General features: G+C 41.6%; 1 pseudogene; it reads right to left on the reverse strand.

The window, feature by feature from the left end:
• Window positions 1-924: 924 nt before the first annotated feature.
• LOC101597785 lies at window positions 925-1,917 on the reverse strand (annotated as a pseudogene).
• Window positions 1,918-16,954: the final 15,037 nt, after the last annotated feature.

Here is a 16,954-nt window from a genome sequence, read left to right on the forward strand (position 1 = left end):
CTATGGATCTTGTGTTGAACTTCCTCAGGGGAGGAACTATTTTGCTGTCGTCAGAAGCACAACCTCCATGTCTAAGGAAGCAGAATTACCAGGCAAAGCTGGTGTTCAGTTGCTACTCCATGGTATGGACTCAGACAGGACATGCACCTTTAGCCTAGCCAGGCTTCCTCAGGTCAAGGTGTAAAGGTCATTCTCGTCAAGTCTGGAGAGTTGAGTGGGATACAGATGCTTCCTCAGCCACCTGTGGGGCCTTTGTGGGTCTTATGCTTGATTGGATCATCTGAAAGGTTCCGGCTGGGGAAAGCCCATTCCAGCCTTCTGTGGTCTTGCCAAGTCCTTCTACTACTTCTCTAGGGTCTTCCTTGCTTGCCAACAAATCTTGGGGTCCTAAGTACAGTGACTAAGATGTCCTAATTTTTCCCAGGACTGAAGGCATTTCCTGGATTAGGGGACTTTTGCTGTTAACAGTGGAAAGTCCCAGGTGAATGAGAACAGGTTTCCCTTTCCATCTTTGGAAAAATAGGTTTATTTGATGACAAAGTCCTGTCCACATCTTCAGTACCAAATATTATGGAATTTATTCTTATTGAAAAGCAAAGATTAATTTTTTGTGTCCATAGCCTTTAAACACATTTTTTTCTAGTCTGTCTTTTAATTCTTTTTGAAAAATTCTTGACATTACAGAACTAAACTGAAATGTATTAATGTTCCACTCTTACATTTCCATGACAAAAAAAAAATTCATAAGCAAAAAACAAAAAAGGGGTAAGGGTAGAAGCTTATAAAACTAAATGTGGATCTCAGCATAACAGCTGAGCAGAGAAAGGAATTCTTTAATTAAAAAATCATGAGTGGATGATAAACTGTGTAGGAACTGAAAATTTACAAACTATTTAAAATCTGGACTCGCTGACTGTTCAGAAATTACACAGATGGATCATGGGTGGTGGTGGAGAAGCAGAAAGGGGGTATGGGCGAGTCTGCACCGTTCTCGCTGCTCCCCATGCCACCCGACTCTGAGGAAAGCCTGGCAATGATTAGAAATTGGGCCAGGCTAATGCTGGCAGCAGATCCAGTGATGGTAACCTGTCAGTAGACCCTTCCACTGGGTTTGTAATTTCGATCTGAGCCCCAGACATCTGACAGATCTCATGGATTTTGGCACCCTGATGCAGCCAACCAAATCATTTGGAGTGGCGAGTTCATGAGAAGTAGTCTGAGCAGACGCATCCAAACCTGCCCAATAGCCTTTCACCTCTGGAGAGCTGGAGTCAATTGCCACTGAATCCAGTGCTGCATTGCCAACTGGTGCAGCGTGGTCAAATCTGGCTATGGAATGGCATACTGTCCTTGAATGGCATAGGCCTGACCACCTGCAAAGATGACTGGAGAACTTGAGGGCTTGGGCCAGATCGGGATGGTCACGCCCCTCGCAGGGGGCGGGGGACTGGGAGTCTCCAGCATGAGCACGCACATCTGTCTGACACCCTCAGCGGTGGATTGTGGGGTGCCAGCAACAGTGATGGTCCCCTGCCACCTGGACCTGAGCCCCTGTACTCTTGCATTTCCTCGATCTTGCAACCACCTTTTCCAATGAGAGAGCCACACTGACTAGCCGGTGCCACCAGCCTTAGGGTCACTGGGGGTCTACTGGCAGCTGTGCTATTGGTCACAGAGCTACTAATGTCCTCTTCCAGTTATCCATGATCATAGCAAAGGCTTTGAAGATGGCATTAGTGGGTCCAGTCAAAGTGGTAACTCTCTCCCCTCTGAAATGTCGATGCGCGCACCACTCTCCTCGCGCATCGTAACTGGTTCTCCTTGCTTCCTGGTGCTTCTGCCAACTTCCTTCCCGTGCGTTAGTAGCCAGATGGTGAGAGTGACATTTAATCCACCTTCAATCACACTGGTGTCCATGTCCAGCAGAGTGATGGGGAGCTGGATGTTGGGTGGTCAAGTCTTTGGTCACCGGTGGGGGGAATACAAGCCAGAAACTGCAGGAGTGAAGCGATTGAGGGGAAGGGCGGGGGTGAGGTGCGGAACAACAGGGGCCGGCGGGGAGGGCGCAGACTCCCGCTGCTCCAGCTGCTGCCTCTGCTGGTCTGGGCTAAAATACATTTTTTAAAAAAAAAAAAAAAAAAAAAAAAAAGAATGAGCATACAAACTAGCAAGTTTTCTTATGGCTTTTAGAGGAGGGGGTAGTGGTGGCAAGAGACACCTCAGCCCAGGAACTGAAGGCCCAGAAGACTAAGTAAAGGCACAATGTTTAGTTCCTGCAAACGGAACTGTCAGTCTCACAGGGCTGCTCTGGAGAAAGTAAGAGAGTTACGTCTCAGCCGTGCCCCCACTGAAGACGCCAGGGCACCAACGTCCCAGAAGCCACGCATCCTTGTCAAGGAAGCTACTCCATGGGCTGTAAAGACCTCAGCAATACTGCTCTGTGAGCTCTGGCCAAATAGGACACTATGGCGCAAGGACGGTGCTCAGACAGACTTGGGAAAGAAGAGAGATGGTGGGCATGCAAGTGGTCCAGGAGGCCAGCACATTCTTCCCCAGAGGACCGCAGGAGGAATTGAGACTTATGATGTTTAAGTTTTGGTGTCAACTTGATCTGTGTAGGGATCCACAGACATTCCCCTTCAGTGGGTCCTGGAAGTCGCTTCCAAGAAGGATTTATTGAAGGGTGAGCTCTTCCCCTAAAGTGGGTGGCCTCTCTTAGAGGGGAGCTTTATCCAAGGAAGCTGTGGGAAGGAAAACATCCCCTCCTCCCACCTGGCTGCCGGTGCTTTCTGCTTTCCAGCCTGTACTGAAGAGCAGTGTAGACCGAAGAGCAGGCTCTCCAGGAAGCCTCCAGGCCTTCAGTGCTGGATTGGGACTGCTGAGGCACCCAGCCTCGTGGACTGAGCAGCTACCAGGTTCCTTGACTCTTCCACTTGCAAACTGTTATTGTTGGACTGTTGTAAGCTAATCCAATAAATTCCTTTTTAATACAATTCACTTTACATTTTCAGTTCCTCTGGAGAACCCTGACTAATACAGGATCTCTCTGGTTCGCTTAGGCAGACAATATGCTCTCAACCCTCCTTTTATCCATGAGCTCATTCATGCCCACCATCAGTTAGGACCAAATCCTGCCAGTCACATATCCATGGCGTCTCCAAGATCCTTAGGCTCAGGACATGACAAGGACCAGCATTTCCATCTTGGTCGCAGTCATACAGCACGACCTTCTGTCTCTTCCATTTAACTCATGAACCAAACATGAGAGTCAGTCTTCACTCAGCCCCACAGAGATTCATTTCTTTTCTTCTGTCTTCCAGGGGAGCAGTTCCCTATTCCTGTGGTGGCATCCATACTTAGAAGTCTCTTCCCTCCCTTACCTGACTTAGGAGCCTGCTGGCCTCAAGTGAATGCCTCGTCCCACTATGGAACCTGGATGCAGAGTTATTCTAAGCTTTAGCACCCACCTGGCTCTTGGGGTCGTGGCTCTTCACTGACTTGTTAGTGCTGGACTAGTTCTGTGAGCTCTCCCACTGGGGAGACCTCAAACCATGCCTCTCAGAAGTCTGACCAGGTCTGAGGAATGACCAAGGTTTCCAGTAACTCCTGTGTGACATCATCACTGACATCACACTGAGGATGTGGCTCAGCTCTACGTATGTACCCAGCTCAAGCCCAAGCATGGCAGCAGGCAGACCATGGTGTCCATTTAAGGACATTAGTGATTCCATGAGAAAAATGAGTAGACATGCTTTCTTCCCTCAAGGAACCTATGGAGAAGAAATTCCTCACATGCTGATAGATACTGTGATGAAACATTTTCCTGCCTTATCAGCATCAAGCCACATTTTTTTGTGTTTGTAATTTTTGGCATTCAAAGTTGACACTCAGTAAAGTATGTGGGAAGAATTAGGGGCTAGAAGGTTGCGACTATAGAACCAGAGACAGGCGGCATGCCAGGCATTTTAATCTGGTGTCCTGCTGAGAGGATGTCGCTATGTCATGATTTATAAAGGGTCCTGGGATCTAAGAACCCACTAAGTGATTTCAGCCCACAAGCTGAACCCAACTAGTATACATTATTCTGACATGCCCCAATGGTTTGATAATCAAAACCTCATGAGCATTTCAGCACTTCCTGGATGTGCCTACCTTTTGTGTGGGTGCCAGATGCATGTCCTCTTCCGAAATCCCTGGCACATTCCAGAAAGCCACATTCTGTTGTCTTTTCTCTCTTCTATGGGTGGGAGACTCTTTATGGTCAGGGGACTGGAGTCTCCCTTGGGTCAGCTCAACCCCAGCACTGTGCATGGCAGTTGGGAGGAGACACGCAAGTGGTTACTGGGAATGAGTCAGAGAAGGTGAGCAGGTCGAGCCCACAGGCTTCCCCGTGTAACTGAAGAGATGGTCTCTTTTTCCTGGTGAACAATGAGAAGGGGATGCAGGGAGATGGGGGAGAGTCGGGGTAGCACCGTGGTAACACATTCATTTGGCTCTTTCTCCCTTTCTGAACTCTGAGCAGCCAGTTTCCTTCACTTGACCCCTCTGCCTTCCCTCTGCTCTCACTCATTGCTAAGAATGTGCTGGGACACAGCATTTTTTATTCTTCATAGCTTCCAATAGTCTCTGCTTACAAAACAATGACAGTTTGTTATAAGTGAAAGTAGGAAAATGATGATTACTGTTCTATGTCAAGGATATACTTCATTTATTGTATATTGTGGATGACAGGGGGACTACAGGTAAGATGTCAGCCCAGATCATGGCAAGAACTTAGCTTTTATTCAATATTTCATCTCTCTGTACCCCTGCTCGGAGATCTTCCCCTCTTTTACATCTGTCAGTCTCTTCAGCAATGGAGCAGATCCCTCACAGCTCACATTTCTCTGCTGTGTCCCTCAGCATCTAAATTCCTATGTATTTCAGGATTTCCAGTAAATACATGAGGAATCACTTCATTTGTCTCTTTTTCTGGCAAACAATTTGCCTTATATTCATGGTTTTATATAGAATTATCTACTCTTTAGAAAATAGACAGTATTAAAATTATAATGGAGCTGGAGAGATGGCTTAGCACTTAAGGCACTTGCCCTAAGAAGCCTAATGACTCAGGTTCAATTCCCCAGAACCCATGTAAGCCAGATGTACAAGGTGGCACATGTATCTGGAGTTTGCAGTGGCTAGAAGCTGTGGTATGCCCATTATCTCCCCCCTCCATATATATATATATAAAATATTAAAACAATTTTTAAAAAGTTATACAGGCAGAAGTGACATTTGCCTCTAATTCTATGAGGTTGAGACCAGTGTGAAAATATCTTGATATTTCTTCTCTGTGTATAAATAACATAGTTTTAAAAAAAATATATATATCTATTTATTTGATACAGAGAAAGAGGCAGAGAGGAGAGATCCTTCAGCCACTGCAAACAAATTCCAGATGCATGCACCCCATTGTGCATCTGGCTTATGTGGATCCTGGAGAATTGAACTGGGATCCTTTAGCTTTGCAGGCAAATGCCTTAACCACTAAGCCATCTCTCCAGCCCCCAATAACACAGTTTTATATGAATACAATGTATCTATGCTTGCATTTATTTTCAGTTTTGCTTTCTCTGTCTGCTTCCATAATTCCTGTGGTAGTTTATTACCCTCCAAATACCTGTGTTTCAGAATAGACTCTCTGCGCTCACACGTTTGAACAGTGTTGGGACTGGTAAAGACTGTGGGTACTTTTAAAGTTTGAGTGAATTAATTTTTCATCTTGAGATGTTCACGAGATTATAGTGCCCAGGTGTTGAATATAGTGGTTTGCATGTAAAAGGCCCCCCATAGACTTGTGTGTTTGAACACTTGGTTTCCAGTTGGTGGAATTATTTGGGAAGGTTATGGATCCTCTGGAAAGTGGAGCCTTGCTGGAGGAAGTGTGTCACTGGAGGTGGACCTTGAGGTTTCATAGCCCAGCCCTGTTTTCTGGTCTTTCTTTCTCTACTTCTTTCCCACTGATGTGACTGTGTGACCCTGGCTTCCTGCTCCTGCCATGCTTCTCCCTCCACAGTGGACTTCTCATGGAAACTGACTGACTGTAAGCTGAAATTAAACCCTTTTTCTTCCTGAAGTTGCTTCTGGTTAGGCATTCTGTCCCAGCAAAGAGAAAGTAACTGATACATACACACCTTCTTGATCCATTCATCTGGTGATGGATAGCTAAGCTAGTACCATTTCTTGGTCATTGTCAATAATGCAGCAATCAGTATGTGTGACATGTTCACTTGGAGTCCTTTGAGTGAAATCCAGGAGTAGCAGAGCAGAGTGATACGGCAGTTCTATTTTTAGTTTTTTTTCACAGTAGCTGTATTAGTTGACATTTGCACCAGCAGTGAATAACCATCCACACAAAAATCCTCACTAGCATTCGTTTTCTTACTGACAGCTATTCTTACTATGGTGAGATGGAACCTCAGTGTTTTTTTTAAAAATTTTTTATTTACAAGGGACAGTGGGGGGAGGGAGAGAGAGAGAGAAAATGAGCATGCCAGGGACTTCAACCACTGTACAAAAAATCCAGATGCATGTGCTACCTTGTTCATCTGGCTTACATGGGTCCTGGGGAATTGAACTTGGGTCCTTTGGCTTCACAGGACTTAACCACTAAGCTATCTGTCAAGCACAGAACCTCAGTATTTTTTTTTAAATTTATTTATTTATTTATTTATTTGAGAGTGACAGACACAGAGAGAAAGATAGAGGGGGAGTGAGAGAGAATGGGTGGGCCAGGGCTTCCGGCCTCTGCAAACGAACTCCAGACGCATGCGCCCCCTTGTGCATCTGGCTAACATGGGACCTGGGGAACCGAGCCTCGAACCGGGGTCCTTAGGCTTCACAGGCAAGCGCTTAACCGCTAAACCATCTCTCCAGCCCAAACCTCAGTGTTTTAATGTGTTGCCTGCATGTCTAAGATTGTTGAATACCTTTTATTTTCTTTAAATATTTTTTATTTAAAAAGATTTATCTGTAAGGAGAGAGAGAGAGAGAGAGAGAGAGAAGGAAAAGAGAGAAGAAAGACAGAAAGAGAAAGAAAGAATGGGTGTGCTAAGCCTCCAACTGTTGCAAATTAACTCCAGATGCATGCACCACTTTGTGCATCTGGCATTATGTTGATACTGGGGAATTGAGCCTGGGTCATTAAGTCTTGCAGGCAAGTGCCTTAACTGCTGAGCTATCTCTCCAACCCCTTAAATATTTTTTATTTATTTGTAAACATACAGAGATAGAAGAAAGACAGACAAAAAGGACATGCCAAGGACTCCGACAGCTGGAAACAGACTCCAGGTACATGCACCACTTTGTGCATCTAACTTTAAATGGGACTGGGGAATTGAACTCAGCTTGTTAGGTTTTCCAAGCAAGTGCCTTAACTGCTAAGCCATCTCTCCAGCCTGAACATCTCTTATTTTTGTCCCTTTTCTCCTTGCTCTTCTCTCCCTTTCTCCTACCCTGTCTGCTTCCTTCCTGTTCTTTCCTTGTTTTAAGGAATTAAATCATGGTCTCTGTGGTAGTTTGAGTGCCTCCCCCCAACAGACTCAGGTATTTTTATTAACCTGCTTGTCTCTAGCGGCCTGGCTGGAGGAGGTGTCACTGGGGCAGATCTGATTCCCAGCCTAAGTTATGCAGAGGGTTTAGTTCTGCCTGGGTTCCCTGTTGCTTAGCTGCTAGTTTTGCTCTTGCTTGTGGTGCTGGCTGTGTGGTTGTATCTCTCTGTTCTTGTATCTATGAAAGGGGGCCAGCTGCTTCTGCCATCAATAGAATGTCCCCTGGGTCTATAAGCTTCAAATAAATATCCACTTCCCATAAACTATGTCTGGTTTTGAAGTTCATCCTAGCAGTGTGAGCTGACTACAATAGAAATTGGTACCTAAAAGTGGGGTGTTGTGATACAATGAATCTGACCATGTGGATTTTGGTTTTTTGGAACTTTTGTGCTGGAGGAATTGAACTTGCAACTGAAGATGCCTTCCGGAGTGGTAAGTCAAGGTTTATGGACTATTCTGGTGAGAGTTTGAAAATGCTAAGTGCAGAGATTGTGTTGGCTTTGGAACTTTCAGAGGGGAAGGAAAGATAGAAAGATAACTTTGTTGGAACTAGGCTACTGGCATAAGGGTTGGATGTGTTCTGCTGCCCATGTCCAGAAATTTGATCAAGGTTGAATTTGAAACTAATGATGTGCTTGGTGAAAGATATAGAACTAAAAGATTTAAGGTTTGAAATGGGAGAAATTCAAAGAAGTTTAGAATTACTGGCACTGAGACTGGTTGCTCAAGCTGCTATTGTTAAGGAGATATTACTGTGAATAAGGGCGGCCCAAATTCTTTACACTGTAACAATGGAAAGGATGCCTGAGGTGAAAAGATTGAATGGTAGAAATACAAATTCTTTTGTAAGGAAAAGAAAAACTGCTCTTCAAGTTTAAGATTTATTTCTTCCCTATATTAGCAACATAGCTATGTCCTACACAGCTGGTATTGGTTTCAGAAACATGACAGTAGGTCATCAAGTGGGTCATGAAGTGTACATAGTTTCAGAAGGCCCTGCTGAGACATGGCATAGTGTGATGACCTGATAAAAGGCCAATGAAGCCACTGGAAGATGACCATGGTTTGCATGAAGACCCAAAGATGATCTGGATATACCAGGATTGTACAAGGGCTACCATGGAGTGTTGTTGGCTGGGGATGGAAGTTTTCCCTGGTTACCCAACTGCAGGTGACTGATGTTTGCCTATGGTTGTTGAGTTTGCATTGGTGAAGCCTCTGCCTTATAGCAATGAAAAAAATTTACTCTATGCCTTTGTATGGTGGAAATATGTAACTTGTTTTGATTTTATAGGATTCACTAGGAGGCAATCTTAAATCTCAGATGAAACTTGGCACTTTGGAATAGTCTTAAAGTTGTTAAAGACTATGGGGACCTTTGAAGTTGGACTGAATACAAGTTACATTGTGAGATAGTTACGAGTCTCTTGGGAGCTAGAAGTAGAATGTGGTAGTTTGAATGAATGTCCCCCAGTAGACTCAGGTATTTTTATTAACAAGCTTGTCTCCAGCTGCCTGGCTGGAGGCGGTGTCACCGAGGGCAGCTCTGATTCCCAGCTTAAGGTATGCAGTGTTTGAGCTCTGCCTGGGTTCCCTGTTGCTTGGCTGCCGGCTTTGCTCTTGTGTGTGGTGCTGGCCGTGTGGTTGTATCTCTCTCTACTTGAATCTGTGAATGGGGGCCAGCTTCTTCTGCCATCAGTGGACGGTCCGCTGGGTGTAACCTTCAAATAAATCCCTTCATCACATGCAGTTCATCTCAGCAATGTGAGCTGAGTACAACAGCAGTCTCTCCATCTCTTCTTTCCAGGAATGAGCATTCCCCAGGGCTGTATGCTCCATCTATGAGGCATCTTTTTTCTTTCTTTTACCACATTTCTATTTATTCATCAATAAAGTATGCTAAGAGTTTGCATTATAGAAATATTCACAGCATTTGAAATTTAATATATTTTCAGATCTTTTACATGTACGTGGCCATTTAAGTGTTCCAACATGTTCCTTTATGCGATTAAATCACAGTTTATTCATTCTCTACCAAAGATAGTTTCCTACTTTTGCCCTAGTGCGAACTGAACTCTGAAGGTTCTTTTATTAGTATCTGGTGTACATGAGGGAAGTTTCCTAGGTTAGAATTGCTGTCATGGGGTTCTCACAGCTTTGACACCCCTGGAACTTCCCTGACATACTCCTGAGCAACTGCCCCATTCTTCGCTTTGAGGAAAGAGTCCGTGTTCCCACAGCATCATTGATGATGGTTTTCAACCTCAGTCAGCCTGAGTGTCTCTGGCAGTTATCTTAAATTCTCATTTCTCTTCATTACCAGTTAAAACACCCTCTTCTAATGGATATAAGGTATATATAAATATATTATATATATACATATAATATATGTTATAAATATATTAAAAAATGAGAGAGAGTGTGGGCATGCCAGGGCCTCTAGCCACTGCAAATGAACTCCAGACACATGAGCCACCTTGGGCATCTTACTAGGGATTCAAACCTGGATCCATAGGCTTCACAGGCATACACATGAACTGCTAAGCTGTCACTCCAGCCCACAGATCTAAGGTTATTTGAAGCTCTGTGAACTGACAATTCTAACCCTTTGACCATTTATCTACTGAGTTATATTTTTAAATAGTTTTCCTTGCATGTGTACAGTGCATATCTTGTTCACCTGTGGTGTATGTATAGTGTGTGTACACGTGTGTGCAGATGCACATGTCCTGCGTACATGCATGTGGAGGCCATAGGAGAACATGGTGTTCTTTATTAATCTTCCAGTAGTTTGCTTGAGACAGTCTCTCAGCGAGTGTGGGCTGCCACTGTTTCTGGTCAGAACGGATGAACAGCAAGCCTCAGTGATTCTATCTCTACTCGCACAGGACCAGGGCTATAGCTATGCACGGCCATACCAGCTTTTTACATGGTGCTTAGGGACCTCAGGCCCTCGTGCTTACAATGCAAGCTTTCGTAGCTGCTCTTCCTAGCTTCATAAAATTTATTGTTAAGAAACCTTCATGTGTTCTGAATACTACCTTATTGGATAATAAATTGCATTTTTTCTTTTTTACCATATAATTGATTTCCTTGTGCATTTTTTTGGGGGCTGGGAGTTGAGGTAGGGTTTCACTCCTGCAATAGTCTCAAGGTAGCTTCAAACTCATGGGGATCCTCCTACCTCTGCTTCCCAAGTGCTGGGATTAAAAGCATGTACCACCGCATCCAAATCCTTGTGAATTTTTTTGAGGCTGACTTTTTACAAATTTAGTTTAAGTATATACATATTTGACTTCATGGTTTGTCTTTGTCTGGTTTAAGAAACTCTTCCCTGAGTTGATTCTAGAAAGATAAATGCCTAGTTTTTTTCTTAAATATCTGACATATATTGCTTTGAACATTAAGGTGTTTTCACCTGTGTAGAATGTATTTTTGCATATGGTATAAGTTACACAATTCTTTTTTTTTAAATTTAATTTAATTTTATTTTTTGAGAGTGACAGACACAGAGAGAAAGACAGATAGAGGGAGAGAGAGAGAATGGGCACGCCAGGGCTTCCAGCCTCTGCAAACGAACTCCAGACGCATGCACCCCCTTGTGCATCTGGCTAACGTGGGACCTGGGGAACTGAGCCTCGAACTGGGGCTCTTAGGCTTCACAGGCAAGCGCTTAACCACTAAGCCATCTCTCCAGCCCCACAATTCTTTTTTTAATTTTAATTTTTATTTTTATTAGCGTTGTCCATGATTATAAAAAAATATCCCATGGTAATACCCTCCCTCCCCCCCTACACTTTCCCCTTTGAAATTCCATTCTCCATCATATTACCTCCCCATCTCAATCATTGTACTTACATATATACAATACCAACCTACTAAGTACTCTCCTCCCTTCCTTTCTCTTCCCTTAGTATCTCCTTTTTAACTTACTGGCCTCTGCTAGTAAGTATTTTCCTTCTCACACAGAAGCCCAATCATCTGTAGCTAGGATCCACATATGAGGGAGAGCATGTGGCGCTTGGCTTTCTGAGCCTGGGTATACCTCACTTAGTATAATACTTTCCAGATCCATCCATATTTCTGCAAATTTCATAACTTCATTCTTCTTTACCGCTGAGTAGAACCCCATTGTATAAATGTGCCACGTCTTCATTATCCACTCATCAGTTGAGGGACATCTAGGCTGGTTCCATTTCCCAGCTATTATAAACTGAGCAGCAAATAAACATGGTTGAGCACATACTTCTAAGGAAATGAGATGATTCCTTCGGATAAATGCCTAGGAGTGCTGTAGCTGGGTCATATGGTAGATCAATCTTTAGCTGTTTTAGGAACCTTCACACTGATTTCCGCAATGGCTGGACCAGATTGCATTCTGACCAGCAGTGTAGAAGGGGTTCTTCTTTTTCCACATCCCTGCCAACATTTATGATCATTTGTTTTCATGATGGTGGCCAATCTGACAGGAGTGAGATGGAATCTCAATGTAGTTTTAATCTGCATGTCCCTGATGACTAGTGACGTAGAACATTTTTTAGATGCTTATATGTCATTCGTATTTCTTCCTTTGAGAATGCTCTATTTAGTTCCATAGCCCATTTTTTGATTGGCTTGTTTGATTCCTTATTATTTAACTTTTTGAGTTCTTTGTATATCCTAGATATTAATCCTCTATCAGATATATAGCTGGCAAAGATTTTTTCCCATTCTGTAGATTGCCTCTTTGCTTTTTTTCACTGTGTCCTTTGCAGTGCAAAATCTTTTGATGTCCCAGTGATTAATCTATGGTTTTCTTGCCTGAGCAATTGGGGTTGTATTTAGAAAGTCTTTGCCAAGACCAATAGGTTGAAGGGTTTCCCCTACTTTTTCCTCTAGCAGTTTCAGAGTTTCAGGTCTGATGTTAAGGTCTTTAATCCATTTGGACTTAATTCTTGTGCATGGTGAGAGAGAAGAATCTATTTTCATCCTTCTGCAGATCCAGTTTTCCCAACACCATTTGCTGAAGAGACTGTCTTTTCTCCAGTGAGTATTTTTGGCATTTTTATCGAATATCAGGTGGCTATAGCTACCTGGGCTTACATCTGGGTCCTCTATTCTGTTCCACTGATCTACATGTCTGTTTTTGTGCCAGTACCATGCTGTTTTTGTTACTATGGCTCTGTAGTATCGGTTAAAATCAGGTATGGTGACACCATCAGCCATATTTTTGTTGCTCAGTATTATTTTAGATATTCGGTGTTTTTTGTGATTCCAAATGAATTTTTGGATTGTTTATTCTATTTCAATAAAGAATGCCTTTGGAAATTTGATAAGGATTGCATTAAATGTGTAGATTGCTTTTGGTAAGATTGCCATTTTCACAATATTGATTCTTCCAATCCAGGAACAAGGGATGTTTCTCCACTTTCTAGTGTTTTCTGCAATTTCTCACTTGAGTGTTTTAAAGTTCTCACTGTAGAGATTCTTTACTTCCTTGGTTAGGTTTATTCCATGGTACTTTTTTTTTTTTTTTTTTTGGATGCAATTGTGAATGGGAGTGATTCCCCGATTTCATCCTCTGGGTGCTTGTTGTTAGCATGAAGGCTACTGATTTCTGTGTATTTATTTTGTATCCTGATACATGGCTATAGGTTTTGATCAGCTCTAACAGTTTGCTAGTAGAGTCTTTAAGATCCTTTATGTAAAGAATCATGTCATCTGCAAATAATGATAACTTGATCTCTTCCTTTCCAATTTGTATCCCTTTTATGTGTGTCTCTTGTCTAACTGCTATGGCTAAGACTTCCAAAACTATATTAAGTAAAAGTGGGGATAGTGGACACCCTAGTCTTCTTCCTGATTTTAGTGGAAAAGCTTCCAGTTTTTCCCCATTTAGTAATATGTTGGCTGTAGGCTTGTTATAAATAGCTTTTATTATATTGAGATATGTTCCTTCTATTCCCAGTCTCTGTAAGACTTTTATCATGAAGGGATGTTGGATTTTGTCAAATGCTTTCTCTGTGTCTAATGAGATGATCATGTGATTTTTGTCCATTTATATAATGTATTACATTTATAGATTTGCGTATACTGAGCCATCCCTGCATCTCTGGGATAAAGCCTGCTTGGTCAGGGTGAATGATCTTTTTGATATATTCTTGTATTTTGTTTGCCAATATTTTGTTGAGAATTTTTGCATCTATGTTCATGAGAGAGATTGGTCTGTGATTTTCTTTTTTTGTTCTATCTTTGCCTGGTTTTGGTATCAGGGTGATGCTGGCTTCATAGAAGGAGTTTGGTAGAATTCCTTCTTTTTCTATTTCCTGGAAAAGCTTAAGATGCAATGGTGTTAGCTCTTCCTTGAAGGTCTGGTAAAATTCAGCAGTGAATCCATATAGGCCTGGGCTTTTTTAGTTGGAAGATTATTGATAACTGTTCGGATCTCCATGCTTGTTATAGTTCTATTTAAGTGATTAATCTCATCTTGATTTAATTTAGGTAGGTCATATAAATCAAGGAAATCATCCATTTCTTTCAGATGTTCATACTTTGTTGACTATATGCTTTCACAGTATGTCCCTATGATTTTTTGAATTTCTCTGGAATCTGTTGTGATGTTACCTTTTTCATCTCTGATTTTATTAATTTGTGTCTCTTCTCTATTTCTTTTGGTCAGATTTGCTAAGGGTTTATCAATCTTGTTTATCCTTTCAAAGAACCAACTCTTTGTTTCATTAATTCTTTGGTTTTTTTTTTTGTTTGTTTGTTTCTATTTCATTAATTTCTGCCCTAATCTTTATTATTTCTTCCCATCTACTGATTTTTGGTTTGCCTTGTTCTTCTTTTTCCAAGGCTTTAAGGTGAAGCATTAGGTCGTTTACTTGTGACCTTTCTAATTTCTTTTTTTTTTTTAATTTTTTTAATTAATTAATTTATTTATTTGAGAGCGACAGACACAGAGAGAAAGACAGATAGAGGAAGAGAAAGAGAATGGGCGTGCCAGGGCTTCCAGCCTCTGCAAACGAACTCCAGATGCATGTGCCCCCTTGTGCATCTGGCTAACGTGGGACCTGGGGAACTGAGCCTTGAACCGGGGTCCTTAGGCTTCACAGGCAAGCGCTTAACCGCTAAGCCATCTCTCCAGCCCCTTTCTAATTTCTTAATATAGGCAGTTAAGGTTATAAATTTACCTCTTAGAACTGCCTTCATTGTGTCCCAGAGATTTAGGTATGTTGTGTTCTCATGATCGTTTGTCTCTATAAATTTTTTTATTTCCTTTTTGATTTCTTTATTGACCCATTCATCATTTAGTAGTGTATTGTTTAGTTTCCATGATTTTGTGTATGCTCTATAGCCTTTCTTGCTACTGATTTGTAGTTTAATTCCATTGTGGTCAGATAGAATGCATGGAATTATTTCAATTTTCCTGAATTTGTTAAGATGTGCTTTGTGTCCTAATATATGATCTATTTTAGAGAATGTTCCATGTGCTTCTGAAAAGAATGTATATTCTGTAGCATTTAGATGAAATGTCCTGTATATATCTGTTAGTTCCATTCCTTCTATGACCTCATTTAGTCCAGATGCCTCTCTGTTTATTTTTTCCCAGGATGACCTGTCAATTGATGAGAGTGGAGTGTTAAAGTCACCCACCACCACTGTGTTTGGTGTTATCTGTGACCTTAGTTCTAGTAGTGTTTGTTTGATGAATTTGTGAGCCCCCATGTTAGGTGCATATGTGTTTAGGATTGCAATGTCCTCCTGTTGGAGTGTGCCCTTAATCAATGTAAAGTGACCTTCTTTATCTTTCTTGACTAATGTTGGACTGAAGTCTACCTTGTCAGATATTAGGATAGCAACCCCTGCTTGTTTCCTAGGCTCATTTGCTTGAAACACCGTTTTCTAACCTTTCACCCTAAGAAAATGTCTATCCTTTGTAGAAAGGTGAGTTTCTTGGAGACAACAAATTGTAGGATCCTGCTTTTTAACCAGTCTGCAAACCTACGTCTTTTGGTTGGGGCATTGAGGCCGTTGATATTAAGTGATATTATTGAAAGGTGTGTATTTATGTTTGCCATTTGTTTTTTGTGGTTCCGGTTCTACCTTTGCTGTCTTGTGTTAACTAGTATTTGAGTATTGCTTGTTTTTTCCAGGTTCCTTATATGTGTATTTTTCCTTTTCTTCAGCATGGAGGATTCTATCAAGTATTTTCTGTAGAGCTGGTTTTGTCGTCAAATAATCCTTTAACATGGTTTTGTCATGGAATGTCCTTATTTCTCGGTCTATTTGAATGGATAGCTTTGCAGGATAAAGTAACCTTGGTTGACAGTTGTTATCTTTCAGAACTTGGAATTCATCACTCCAAGCCCTTCTGGCTTTTAAAGTTTGTGTTGAATAATCTGCTGTAATACTGATGGGCTTGCCTTTGTAGGTAACTTGATTTTTCTCTCTAACTGCTTTCAATATTTTTTCTTTGGTTTGTGTGTTTGGTAGTTTGATTATAATATGGTGAGGAGAGGTTCTTTCCAGGTTTTGTCTGGCTGTGGTTCTAAAGGCTTCCTGTCTCTGCATTGGCAACTCTTTCCCAATTTGGGGGAAGTTTTCTTCTTTGATTTTGTTGAAGACTCCTACTATGCCTTTGGAGTGGATTTCTTCTCCTTCTACTATGCCCTGAATTCTTATATTGGATCTTTTCATAGTGTCCTGAATATCTTGAAATTTCCACTAATACTATTCTATAGGTTTGTCTTTCTCTTTGTTGGCCTGTATTAGATTTGCCACCTGGTCTTCTAGATTAGATATTCTGTCCTCTCCTTCATCCGTTCTATTGGTGAGATTTTCTACAGAGTTTTTTATTTCATTAACTGTGTTCTTCATTGCTAGTAATTCTGACTGGTTTTTCTTTATTATTTCTATTTCCTTATTTATGTCTTGTATTGCCTTCTTTATTTCATTAAATTGGTGTCCTGGGTTTTCTTTGATTTCCTCTTTGATTTCTTCTTTGATTCCTTTGATTTGTTCTTTGACTTCTTTGAACATATTTGGAATCATTCTTTTGAAATCTTTCTCAGGCATTTCCTCTAACACGTTCTCACTGGAGGTCATTTCTGATTCATTAATACTTTTAGGTGGATTTATATTGTCTTGCTTTTTAGTGTTTCTTGTGTTATAATGTATATATATTTGCATCTTGGATTAAGTTAATGCTTGGATTTTCTAGCTAGCTAGGTATTCTTAGCTGTATCAATTGATTTGATGTTATATATCTTCAGGGTAGGAGCTTCAGGTGTTAGGTGTGGCTCTTAAGACTCTCAGAGTATCTACAAAGGTGTTCCTAGGGGTTGAGTTTCCCTGCTTTGGGAGTATTCAAGTAGGCTGAG

This window comes from Jaculus jaculus, chromosome 3 (genome assembly GCF_020740685.1).
Source record: "Jaculus jaculus isolate mJacJac1 chromosome 3, mJacJac1.mat.Y.cur, whole genome shotgun sequence".
In the NCBI taxonomy this organism is placed as follows: domain Eukaryota; kingdom Metazoa; phylum Chordata; class Mammalia; order Rodentia; family Dipodidae; genus Jaculus; species Jaculus jaculus.